This window comes from Ambystoma mexicanum, chromosome 11, assembly GCF_040938575.1.
Source record: "Ambystoma mexicanum isolate Mex_15411 chromosome 11, UKY_AmexF1_1, whole genome shotgun sequence".
Lineage (NCBI taxonomy): Eukaryota > Metazoa > Chordata > Amphibia > Caudata > Ambystomatidae > Ambystoma > Ambystoma mexicanum.
The window spans coordinates 963,156,892-963,171,207 of NC_090934.1; positions in this window are offsets into that span (position 1 = coordinate 963,156,892).

Consider the following 14,316-nt stretch of genomic DNA (forward strand, 5'->3'; position numbering starts at 1 on the left):
CGCTACTGTACAAGCTGCCCTTTGCCTTGGGGCCCTTAGCCGCAGGAGATGCCGAGGCAGGAGGGCTGCCCTGAGTGGCTGTGCTAATATGGCTTCAGGCAGCCAATGGAGGGCGTCGGGGGGTTAGGGGTGGGAAGGAGGACAAGCCAGGAAGCGGAGTAGGAGAGGGGGAGAAAAGCTCAAGGAGCACCAGCAACAAAAAAAAGGAGATCAAATTAGGTAAAACAAAGGGGGACGGGGTAAACAAGAGGACACACAGGGGACAAAGGGAGGAGTGAAGGACTCATCTGCGCTCTGGATCCAAGTGGAGTGCAGGGGGGTTGCGAGGCGCAACATAGTTCGCAGTAGTGAGTTCTGCAGCCAATGGAGGATGGGGGAGGAGTAGGGACAGGAAGCAGGACAAGCCAGGAAGTGGGGTAGGGAAGGGGGATAAAATCTCAAGGAGCGCCAACAACAAAAAATTAGGAAGACAGCTAAGGTAAAAAAAAGGGGGCCGGGGGACAAAAGAGGACATGGGGGACATGGGGGACAAGGGGAGAAGGGAAGAACTTACCTGCGCTCCGGGTGAGGGCTAGGGGCAGGAAGCAGGGGTTAGGGTGGGAGGTACAATGACTTTGAACTGGTTATTGCTACCATGCATGGCCCAGCATTCCACCCAATAATTCGAGAAAACCTTTTTCAATTTAAAAACATCATAATTCATTGTATTCATCTGTATATATCCTTGCAAACTATTCTTTCTCCAGCTATTATGCCTTGGTGTGCCAGATTATATGATGTTAGGCTAAGTTATGCAATGTCAGGTGACACTATGTCTTGGCACAAATTCAGGGCTTGCATTTTCTAGGGAGTTGCCTTAGAACTCCTATTCGACTGCCCTCTTACATCAAAAAGACTGTCCAAATGTAGCTCCCCTCGGTAAAATGAAGAAGGACATGCACCATGTACTAGCAATCGACAAAAACAACCACAAACCACATCACAGACTAGCATTACCATGCTGGCCGGTACAATAAAAAATGTGCTTTTTTCTTTAATTCCCAGCATATTATCAGCAATATCAAAGACCCAATGTGTTTTAAATTGCACTATTTGCAACTAATTTGGCATTAGTTACCAATCACATTTCTTGGAAAAAAGGGAATTGGAACCCATCCAAGTAAGTTTGCATGGTCGACACAAAACCTATGAAGGTAGCCTCACCTACACTAATTACCACTATTAAAAGTGTTAACCCCCACCCCAAAAGTTTCAGTCTAGTTGTGCCCCTGGTAGCAGATAAAGAGAAAATGCAGGGGCAGCTATTTCTTCTAAAAAATATCAGCTCTCCTTAAGTGTTACAGGTGATTTTGTAGGCAAAATAAAAAGGTACTCACTGTAGTGACTGAAGTACTACTAGCCATTGGCCCCTTTCCTCAACTCTGCATTGGCTTGCCTTCATTTTTACCTACAAAAATGTGCTTTCCCCTTCAAATTTAGCCCACACATAGGCGAGACTGTGGGCGTAACCATGCCCCGCCAACCCCGCCCACGGGCACCTCACCTCAGTCCCCTGTGTAGCATCATCGGATGCAAGACGGTCCATATTGGCAACTTTTTTAGTATTCGGGATGGTGGGTGGGACGCATGGAAGAAAGGGGGCTATGGAGTAGGAGTACTTCAGTCACTACGGTGAGAACTTTTTATTACTCCTGCGTTCTGCCCCTTTTCCTACATACTGCATGGGCGATTACAACGCACCATCAACATTGGGAGGAGGTCTACACTCCTTTATGAATTGTTGGCAAACATGTTTTTCAACACTGCTTGTCCAAATGCAGCTTCTGACCTGGCGCTGGTATCCAATTATGTTTACAGAAAGTGAATGCACAGCGATTGCCGCTTTGCTAATAAGATCCCACAGAGCTTGTCTCTGAACGGCTATAGCTGTGACCTTTGCCCTGACTACATGAGCATTCATACCCAAAGGAAGGGTTTTGTTTAGGAGTTTGTAGGCTTCTGTAATGGCAGCTACTAGTCACCTAGCTATTGCAGCTTTGGAAGCCTGTGTGCCGGGGGAGGAACCTCCAAAGGTGATGAAGAGAGCTTCTGATTTTATACATTGCTTAGTCCTGTCTAGGCACACTTTTAGTTCTCTATTTACATCAAGGCAATGTAAAACTTTATCAGTCTCTGAACAAGGGTCTGGAAAAAGGTCTTGGGTCAGATGAAATGCAGACACAATCTTAGGTAAGAACGTCGGGTGCAATCTGAGGAGCACCTTGCAGCTATGAAAAACTGTATATGGTTCACTAGCAGACAATGCTTGAAACTCGCTATTCCTACATGCTGACATTATAGCCACTAACAGTACCATTTTACAAGTAAGCAACTTAATATCTGTAGAGGTCACAGGTTCAAAGGGCTTAATGGGCCACGGCGGCTAGAACCACATTGAGGTCTCAGACTGGATGAAGCCTAGATTTGTAGGGTACATCCTTGTCAGCCCCTGGAGATGCTTCTTGACCACAGGGTTTGCCGAAGAAACATGTAACTTCTCTGAGTTTCTGTAGGCTCCTATAGCTGCCAAGTAAGTGTGGCAAGTATCAACCTGCCCCCCCGGCTTGACTGGATATGCATAGAAGGATAAAACCTTGTCTTAAGATCATGATAGCGGGTTGACTTTGTAATCACTCGTCCAAAAACAGAACCAAGACCACTTGCTTTTATACTGGGTTCTGGTTGATTCCTGTCAAGCTTTTTGAATTATTTGTAAATTCTGCTGAGAAAGACCAAGGTGGCCTAATGTTAACTCCTCAGGAACCACGCTGTGACGGCATGTTTGCGAGGACCCGGGGGAATCACTGCCCCACACTTGTGTTAACAGCTGATGTCGCCCTATCAGTTATAGAATGAGCTTTAGCTGTGACAGGTGTAGGAGATCGGAGAACCACACTTGTGTTGGCCAATGAGTGGCTATCAGAATCATCCTGCAGGCCTGAGAGTCCCTGAGCTTGCAAATGACCCTTTGTAAGCGAGGATTTGGAGTAAAGGAATAGCAGCAAAGCCCATCCCAGGGTTTCTAGGATGCATCAGCCAGGGACCCCCTGCGCTGGCCTGTCCAGAAGGTAAATAGGGCAAACACCATACTGAGGGCTATTTGATGAAGTTCCCACCGTAAGAATTTGTGCCGAACCTGCTCAATTTGTCTGCTTCCGATTTGACCTACACATGAAGGTGAACTGCTCTGAGGAAAATATTCTGGGTCAATGCCCAATTCCTCGTTTTCACTGCCAGTTTGCAAAGCGCTGGAGACCTCGCCCCTCCCTGATTGTTGATATAAAACATGGCAGTGGAGCTGTCGGTTCTGATCAATGCTGTCCTGTTTCGTATTCATCTCTGAAAAGATTTCAAGGCTAGAACTATTGCAAGAAGTTCCAGATAGTTCATGTGATGATGCCCTTCCACTTTGGACCACCTTTTGTGCACAGAGTGGGCTCTCAGAGTTGCACCCCACACATCCATGGGCGAGTCTGTCGTAATCATAATAGAATGAGAGGTTGGACAATAGGTGTCGGTCCACTCATGACATTGGTCTCCTGAGTCCAGGAGTTTGGGACAGGTATCTTGTTGGATTGATTCCCTGTTTCCTGATCCCATGACCTGGACAACTGCATCTGCGTGGATCTCATCTTGAGCCTGGCGAGAGTACAGTGAGAACACAAGATGCTAAGAGGTCTTGCAAATGCTGGTACCACCAAGCTGAGGTGCAAGGACTTGAGAGAAATGGGTTTACATCTTGCACAATGGGCCTCATTACGAGTTTGGCGTTGTGGGAAAAAAGTGGAGGTAATTCTGTTACCTCCATTTTTCCTACACCAACAAACTACAAGTTTGGCGGAATTACCTCCGGTGGACTTACTAGGTGGTAATTCCACCAATTATTGGAGGTAAATGGAGGATCTACCCCCAGCAAGATGCTGGAGGTAAATACTCCATGTTACCTCCAGAAATCTGGTAATTCCGCCAGAGGTAATACTGCCAAAAATGTCCAATAGAGACCTATGGACTCCATAAAATGAAGATTTACACCACTAAAACACCACTTGTAATCTGGTGGGAATACCGCCAGACCAAGTGGTGATCACGATAATACAGCTTGCTGGTATCTCATTGTTATGATCGCCGGAATACCACCAAGCGCGTAATGACCCCCAATGTACCTGGGTCTCTCCTGTGTAAGGAACATCCTCTCAGACTGAGAGTTCTGACTTCTTGAGGTTTATTGAAAAATCCAGCCCGTATAATATTTCCATTACTCTCTCACTGGACATTGCGGCCCCTTTCGGAGAGCTGGATCTGATTAGCCAGTCGTCCAAGTAGGGGTAAATGTGATGTCCCTCCCGCCTGAAGAGATGCAACTGCATTCATGATTCATGTAAATATTCGAGGAGCTGAGTTTAGACTGAAAGTAGGGACCTTGTACTGAAAATGATGGCCCATCACCTTGAATCAGAGAAACTGTCTGTGTGGTTGCCATGTGGGGACATGAAGGTATACGTACTTCAGGTCCAGGGAGCACAACCAATCTCCCCTGCAGAGCGATTCGGCAGTGTGTTCCGGCGTCACCATCTTGAACTTTTCCAGGGGAAGGGAATGTTTAAGGTAAGACAGGACTAGAACCTCTTGCAGGCCACGTAGTTATCCTTGTGGATCGTAAATATCTGCAAGAAAAGCCCTTGACCCCTGTTTGCCTGGGGAACCAACTCTACAGCTTCATCCTGAATGAGCTTCTGCATCTCTTTGAAGAGGGCTGGATATGCAATTTGCAGGTTGTGGGGGAAAGGGTGAGTGAACATTGGCCAGAAGAGGGATTCAAAAACCATTTGAAACTGCGCATAGTAACCATGGACCCTGGAAAAGGTGACAACATTGAGACACATGCTGAGACAATCTGTCCCCAAAAGGGGTATTGTGAACCCGGACATTCGCCTCATTGTTTCTTTGAGGGTGACAAGAAGAAATCTTTTGTTGCAGATGTTTGCTGCTTCCTGTGATGTGTGCTGCGAGAATGATCTGGCTGCCTGGCTCTTCTCTCCTGGAAGCCGCTACAAGCCCCAAAAGAGCAAGGTCGCTGATCTGACCTGGTCTTTGTCTGTGAGAACCCTGTGAGAACCCCTTTGTCACTGGGTTAGACACAAAAGCCAGAGACTTAGCTCTCTGGGTACTAGTTTTTTTGTAGTCAACTCCTCATCATGTAAATCCCACAAAGGGTAAATCGAGTATTCAGTCTTGTACATCAGTTGTAAACCTGGTGCCGTGCATCCAAGCTGAACACCTATTATCAGCACCTACACACATTCCTCTACTTACAGTGTCTAAGTGCGAAACAGAAGCTTCTAACATGTCCTGAGCAATCACCTTTGCCTAAGCCAAACCAAGTGTGAATGCCGCCTGAGACTCTACAGGCAAGTCTGGGAGGAAGTCACCTAATTCTCCCCCATAACTGTTGGTTGGCTGCCACCAATAACACACCAGCATTAGCTTACCTGATGTGTAATCCAGCGTTCAGGTAGATCTTTTTTCCAAAATACTCTTGCAACTTGCCCTCCTTAGAAAGACATGAAGTCACTGATGACACTGAGGAGGATGACACAGACAAAAGCTTGGGGAATAAAGAAGCAATCACTACCACAGAGGAATGAGACCGTGGGTGAGAGGATGAAAGAATTGTCTCACCTTCCCTCTGCCTGAATCTGGCATTTAAATGTTTAGTGATAGGTGGGGCAGAATGTGTTTTGAGCCACAACTTTTTTGCCACCTATACAATGTCCTCTTGCAATGCCCGACCAATTAGACACTCTTAATGACAAAATCCCTGCCAACACACCTCCTTCCAGTTGTGTTTGTTGAGATTCTGGAATCTAGAGGAATTCTGCTAGTCCTTGCATGCAATCATGGAATACACGAGCAGAAGTATCTTCATCATCCTCTTCAGAATCTTGGCATCATGCTGAACAAGAACCTTAGAAGGAGATAATTCCTTCTCCTGTGAACTTGCACTAAAACTGGTGTCTGATGCACAAGGTAAGCAAGTTGTGATAGCGCAACGTGAGGCTGTGAAGGGGCCAGGGTCTCCTGCACTCGTTGAGGAGGCAGCTCATCGGAGTCAGTGGTGGAGGAGGCAGAGGAGGGGGTGGAGGCATGGGTTTTGGCACCTGAGGAGGCTGGACCTGAGGTGCCACTTACTTAATTTAGGACTTTACATCCCTTTCATCTGTTGTGACCTCATGCGTTGCATGAATTGATCAAACAACCTCTCCTCACATGCAGCCTGCGACTTTTGTGCATGGACGGTGGATGACTGAGCTGCCACTGTAGGATTCCAGGTAAGTGACAGTGGTGTTCCTCCCACATAACTGTACTCAGGGCCACTTCGCTCTGATAATCTCTGTGATTGTTTGGGATAAGCAGTACTCCATGGTAACTGATGGGTACCTGTCACCAGGGACAAGACTGTCTGTAGGCTATGCAGGTAGCTCTGAAAACCTACGTGATTGTGTAGCCCACTTCAAAAGAGATGAGGCTATTGATATGACAGACTCATCATCTGACTAAGTACTCAGTGCCACTGGATGGCTGCCATTGTGGTGGCCTTGGGGGGAATACACAGAGGCTGGAATTGAGGCCTCTGTAGGCTCTAGAGACTTGACCAAGTGTTGACACTGACCTCAGAGTGAGAGCGCCGGTAGCAATAGAGGCCTCAGGTCGAGCGTCGGTTTAAGGATCTCTAGGACCGCTCAGTGGAGGAACTCCATGGACAGAAGTCATCCCACTTAAGTACTGAAGAAAAATGAGGACTTACCTGCCTACTATTCTTCGTTTTGTGGTGTCCTTGAAGAAATCTCCCTCCACCTCGATAAACAATTCTTCAAGGATCATGATGTGAGTGCTGCAAGGCAGTATTGGGGAAAAAACTGCCATGCAGCAAAAAATGTGCGTGTTGACGTGGGTTTGGTCTGATCTCATCCATGCAGAAAAGTGGACTGGGGTGAGGCGCAGGTGGGCAGGGCTGTCAGGGTCCAAGGCCGCACCCATGTACGCGCTAATATTAAATGGGAAAATCGCATTTTTGTGGGGCAAAGTGTTTTTTTTCCGTTCCATCCGTATGCAGGGGCGCCCATGCAGTAATGAGGAAAGGGGGATGGGAAGTAGGAATATTTTGTGTACATGATGCCGCCTTACTACGAGGTCCCTTTGCGGATTGGGGAATTTTTTCTGCAGGCGTTAAAAACCAACCCGCAAAGGGACCAGGGAGCTAATTACCGTACCGCAATTCGCGGTGCCCTAATTAGCACCTTCCCCATTCCCATTATGCCCTATGGGGCAAAAATGGGAATGGGGAGGAGCAATGGGGGAAGGGGGAATTACCGCCCCACCAACCTTGGAATAGGGTGGTAATTCCCCTTTCCACCAAGGCGGTGCTGGTATTTTACCAGCATGGACTAAGGTGCGAATAGCACCTTGGTCCACCGCCATCCGTGTAATGAGGCCCTTAGTCCCCAATTATGGGAGTCCATAGGATTCTGTGGGGATTTTGGCAGACTTAGGGCCTCATTATTACATAGGCGCTCCCATAATGAAGGGTGCCGGTACAGGACCGGCACCCTTCATTACGGGATGCCCTATTAGGAGGTCCCCTTGCGGAACCCGATATGGACACCTGTTCAGACCAGATGTCCTTTGCGGGTCCCGCGAGGGGACCAGGGAGCTAATAACGGGCCCGTTATTAATAGGCCCGCTATTAGCTCCCTCCCCATTCCCCTTGATCCCTATGGGGGCTCAAATGGAATGGGGATGGGTTCCTTCAAGGAGGAATTACCGGGTCCTCCAAAGTCGGAATGACACGGCTATTCCTCAGTGAAGGAACCCGGTACTGGGACCCGGTATGGAGGCAGCAGGAGGCATAAGGCTTTATCCCAGAATGATCTACCTCCTACGGCCTCTGGTGGCTATTTGGGATGATGGCAGGAATACCGTCTGTAGACTTGGTAGTGGCAGGCTTACTGGACGCCACCAAAGCGTTCGATTTGGTCGAATGGCCGTTCCTGTTCGCTGTACTGCAACAAATGGAAATGGGGGCAGGATTTATAGCTATGATTAAGCTGATATATACACAACCAGTGGCTAGGGTGAGGGTGAACGGCCAGATGATGCCACAAATGGCCCTCGAAAGGGGTACCCGGCAGGGATGCCCACTCTCACCACTACTTTTTGCTCTGGCGATCGAGCCATTCGCCGAGCGGTTACGGGAGGCACACATACACCGAGAGGTGAGGTTGCACACACACAGGATAGTAATTTGGCCATATGCGGATGATATGGTGCTGGTGGTCAAGGACCCCAAAAACAATTTAGATCCAATAATGAGGGATGTCCAGAGGTTTGGGGAAATATCTGGTCTGAAAGTGAATGCCTCTAAATCACTGCTCTTTCCACTCACGGATGTTGTTGAGCAATATCGGGATGGATGGGGTTTTCAGGGGCACATGACTCAGACTCGCTATTTCGGTATCAATGTTCCAAGGGATGAAACTGTGGTGTACCATAGCAATTATCTGAAAGTCCTGAATCAAGCCCAGGCGGCAGTGACACAGTGGAAGAATCTCCCATTGTTCGGGTATCCCTAGTCAAAATGACACTCCTCCCCAGGTTCCTTTACGTGTTTCTGAACGCTCTGGTTTTGGTACCCAGGGTATACTTTCGGAATGCAAAGTCGATCATTTCACAGTTCTTGTGGGCAGGGAAACCTCCCAGAATGGCCTAGGATATGTTACTGGCGCAGATCTCTGCAGGGGCCTGGCGCTGCCTGATCTTGAAGTATATTACTGTGTGGCACAGGCGGGGTATCAAAAACACTGGTATGAAACACAGGGGGAAAGGGCGGTAGAGCACCAGACCTTCTTAGATCAATCATACTCACAGCACCAAACAGAGTGCACTCAATGGGCACACCTTGAACATAAAAAGAGGGGAGAAGTTCTCTATTCCCCCAGAATTCCCGTGATACATGTGCCGGGGGTACTGATCACAGCAGAACCAGGCTACGTGGCTTTGATGAAAAGGCTAGGGATATTGGATTTCGGGTGACTCTTCCAGAGGGGAAATTTGTGACTCTGGAGGGGCTAAAGGAGAAAGTGGTACTATCAGCCTTATACATAATTATGTAATTTCGCTTACGGGTGAGTTTGACCCAGGTGTTTGATACACTGCCGGAACAATCCCCAAGTTTCCCCCATGTTGGACAAACTGCTACAGGGCATGGTTGGTAGTAAAGTGACGTCCGGGCTATACGCTATGTACATGAACACTAAGAGTAGTGTGCGAACCTCACCGAGGGCAAAATGGGAAAACTCCTTGGGGAGGGAAATTGTGGATGAAGTATGGACATTCTGCTGCATGGGGACCAGGAGGGGAGCCATAAACGCACGATTCAAACTGATTCACTTTAAATACATTCACCAGTTTTAGCACACCCCGCCTAGGCTAAAGGAATACTACCCAGACACCACAGGGAGATGCAAAAAGTGCAACGCTGAACAGGCAGACTTCCTTCACGTGTCTTGGAATTGCCCGGCGGTACAGCGATACTGGGAAGAGGTATTTGACACTATTAGTGACATAACAGGCCAAATGATATGTTTTGATACACTGGGAGGTCTACTGGGTTACACGAAAGAAGTCCCCAGGCACACCAGGAAACTGGTTAGTCTACTTCTTATACTACCCAAACGGCGGGTGGCGATGCACTGGGGGGAAGAGAGGCCCAACATACTTGCAAAGGAAATGAGATATAACATACTGTCTTGATATGGAAAATGGCTGGGGGTCGCTGAATCAAAGTTGAGGCAATGCCGGTAACAGTTGGGATGGGGTTGGGATGGGTATATTCATTATCTGATCCAGCAAGCTGAAGACACTGGAGGTGCTTCGCATACAATTGAGGCTGGCTGTTAATTGACATGAGCAAAGTGTTGCACAGTAACAGTAAAAACTGAGGAGTGATTATAACACGGCTATCTCTGGGAGACCAGCACACGCTTGCCGTGACTCAACACATGGAACAATCGAGCATAGGGACTGTTAGGCAGAATTACATGCAGTACCCTTTGGGAACACTACACACAATTAAGACTACAGGTGTAAGCACAATCTCACCTTTGGTACAAGCCTGTACTACACAGTTATGTGGTAGCAGTGGCTGAGCAGCCAAACTTATTTCAAGAGGGATGTGAGCAGTACTAGGTGTTACACAAATAACTTGCAATCACAGTGGTTCAAACAAACACTCAAGGTTTCTTGGTAAAATAATATACATTTATTTACACATTTAGTTAGAAAACATTCCACTAGCAATAAGCAGCTCAATATCACACACCAATACACTACAATACTAAACCAATAAGTTTCTGAACAAGTTAGGCTCCCCTGAAGTGGGAGCAAAATGCCACTTCAGTAACTTTCAAAAGGGGTAGAAAGACAAAGGTTATAAGAATCAAAACACAGTTACTTTCATAGGCATGGCAAATAGTTTCAGTTCATTACAAGAGGCAATTCAATTCAATAGACCTGGGCCAAAGTCAATGGTTCAGTGTCTTGGATAGGAAAGCACAGTTCTGGTAGTAAACGGTTAAGTCTTTGCCACAGTTCTTGGAAGAAGTTTGCACGAAAAAGAGTTATATATAGTTGGGAAAGTTTCACAAACTTTCACCGCGGCAGCAAGGAGTTCTCAACCGCATTTGCACAGTACCTTATGGATGAAGAAAAGTGGTAGGTGAGGCAGTTGTTCCTGGCAGTTCCTGCAGATCTCAACTGCCCACCGTCGATGCAGGTCCCTGGCCTAGACAGCGTTGATGTCCTGTGGAATGATGAAGGCTGGGCAGGCACAAAGTTTAGTTAGCTTAAGTCTTCTTCTGCATCTTCACTTATTTTTCTTACCCGAGTGGTAACTAGGCCGTGCACGTGACGTGGGCCCTCTGCTGCTCTCTGGCCAGTTTGTCTTCTACTGCGGTCAACAACTCAACTCAGCTGGAAGCGAGAAGGTGGCACCGTCACCTCACCACATGCGTGCGCCCATCACCCGACCCCACCCACACTCATGAATGTCATTAGCTGGCAAACAGCCAATGACATTCCAATAAATGCTGTTGCTATGCCTAAGCCTAATTTACAGTCGGATGAGATCCTCAGTGGTGCGCCGTTTGCGCACAGATTAACACTGGTGGGCCACCCCTCTAGTGCCCTGCCAGCCTCCTAGATTGTGATGGTTAAGTAGAGTGAATGGAGCTACGAGTTCCACGCATTTTACAGTACAAAAGCTGTGGAAAACGAGACGCACCCCTCTGTATCAGTCCCAGCCATGAAGACGAACATTGCAGAGGGGCAGAGCGGCAGATTATTTATTTATTTATTAATATGATTTGTCGACACATCGTGTCTGTTAGGCAGAATCCAGTGCAGTTCCCTTAGGGAGCACTACACCAGATTAGGACTACAGGCGAGAGCAATAAATCCCCTTTGGTATCAGTCTGTACCACAAAGATTTAGTTGGTAGCTGTGGCTGAGCAGTCAGACTAATCTCAAGAGGGAGATGAGCAGTATTCAGGGTTTACATAATAGGTAGTACAGTACTATGGAGCAAGGAAACACTGACCAAAGCTTTGTATCAAAAAGAGAATATATTTATTCTATACACATCTAGTTCCAACACATAGATCACAGTTGATAAAGTAAGTTAAGTTTAGTAAAGGAAAAGCATATACAACTCCCTATTCATTTGTAGACAAGTTTGCGGTAAAGTGAAAACTGAGCAAAACGGCACAGTGAAAACCAACTACAAATGGCACTCTAGCAATTCAACGAACGGGAGGGAAAGCACAAGTTCAACCGAAATATCTTCAGACACCCCCTAGCAACACTTCCCTGAAGTTTCGTGAACAAGTAATGCACAGTCACACTTTAGCCAAAAGATAAGTGAATGAAAACTGAGCAAAATGGCACTCCACAGTAGGAAGGAAGAGGGGTTTAGAAGAGGTAGGTGCATCAACACATTTCTCATTGAAAACCAATCTAGTGAGAGCAGATCTAACAAATCAGCCAGAGTCAATAGGCCTGAGCCAGAGTCAGTGGTACAGGACCAAGAGCTTAGGAGCAAAAATGTTCTTGTAGCTGCAGTCAAGTCTTTAGTAGAAAAATATTGAAGAGGTAGATGCGAGGCGAAAGACAATGTTAAGAGAAAGGGCGGCCGACCCCACAAGTAGTTAAAGGATTTAAAACACCTTTAGGGCTACTACGGAGAAAGGGCGGCCTGGCGGAACAATGTACCTTAAACAAATAGAAGTGGCTCCTGCGGTGGCGGTTGTTCCTGGTAGTTCTTGCAGGTTCGAGGGGTCTAACAGAGGAGGAGAGGCTCTCGTCGTGGAGGAAGGTTCGGGTCGCTGTACTACCCAGGGGTGATTCCAGCCGCGGTGCTGCCAAACGAAGTTTAAAAGGTACGTTCCTTTTAATCGCGGTCCGGGTCGATAGCTGCCTGGCTATCCGGTCTCCAAGTGCTGGGCACTGTCGATTCGACCAAGGCAGGTCCGAGGAAGCGATAGGTGAACTGGTTGACCCCGCCAGCTCAAGGGAAGGAGGTTCCTTCACTGAAGATCTCCTCTCGTTGTGTGGAAAAAAAGTGGTGAGACGATCCGGCAGGGCTTCACCGGTGGTGTAGATGCTGAAGATGTCTGTGGCTTCTCTCCCCTTCGGTTCCGTAGTTCCAGTGGCGACGTCTTGCTCTTCCAGTCCTCAGGACCCTGCTTTTATGCAGAAAGAGACCCATTTATACAGCCTAGCTGTCACTCACACAGTGGAGTGGTCTTCTTGGCAGGAGACCCTCCAGCCTATCAGGTTAGACGGGGTTCTACTCCCCCTCCCAAACAACAGACCCACCCCAGACTCAGAGGCGCCGAAAGGAGTGCTTATTGCCAGAAGCTCGCCAAAAGAGGGAACAAAGGATCCCCGACCTGGGTTAGGAGTTTAGAGTAAGACACGAAAAAGAAATTATATCAAAGTTCTGGCAAATAAAACCTACCGGAGTAAAGTTAATAATAAAATAAACCGGCGGTATGTTAGAGGCTGTCAGTAAAAGTGTTAGCCTTGGACAATGGGAAAATCCCGTAGGCAAATATTCGCGGTCGAATATAAAAGTTAGTAACCACTGCCACCAGCCAGAAACTTTGTAGAGGGGGACTTTAAGGTACCCTCTCGAAAATGAATATAGGGGAAAAACAATTAACCCCTTCCAGTACTTCCATTTTAAGATGGGTTGTACTGGTTTAGTTCATAGAGATTGACTAGTAAAGTCAATGGGGACTCTACATGCCCTGGGAGACAGTAGTCTGTCCCAGGGTATGGAGTCTATGTTTGGGGGTCGCTACGACAAGCCTGTGTCACTGCACAGAGGGTGCTGTGTAACACATGTGCATAAAGATGGTTCCTATGGGTGAGAGAAAAGATCCCATAGGCAGTAAACCCAAAAATAGCCCGGAACACACATAGCAAAGATGCCTAAGAGTGGGAAAAAAGAGTCTCACTCTTAGCAGGCAAAAAGAAATAAACCCTTCAAATCCAGCAAAGCTGCTGGGGGACTCTATAGGTAAGGGAAATTAGCCATGAAATGAGAATTCTCCCTAACACTCGACCCCTCCCCCCAGACTAAGGGACAGGAAGATCTAATCCAGAGCGTCTGCCGCCGTGTTCTTCTCTCCGGCTACGTGAATTGCTGACAGAGAGATTCCTTCTCGTATGGCCCAGAACCAGAGCTGCATTGCCTCTCTGCACAGTGGCAGTGACCCTACACCTCCTCTCTTGTTGAGATAGTACATGGCCACTGTGTTGTCCGTCATTATCAGAACATTCTTTCCCTGTACAGAGGGCAGGAAGGCCTTCAGAGCTAGTCTGATTGCCTTCAGCTCTAATAGGTTGATGTGTAGTTTGGATTCCGATGGAGACCAACGACCGCTGATTGTCAGATCGTTGGTGTGTGCTCCCCACCCGGTGAGTGAGGCGTCCGTCACTACCGTTATCTCAGGCCATGGTTGCCAAAACGACTCTCCCTTGAGAATGTTGTCATTGCAAGCCCACCATAGAAGATCCTGAGCAACTGCGCTCGGGACTTGCAGAAGATCCGACATATTCCCTGAGAACTGGGACCACTGAGTTCTGAGTGCCCACTGAAGGGATCTCATTCTCAACCTGGCCTCTGGTACTATAAAAATGCAGGATGCCATGAGGCTG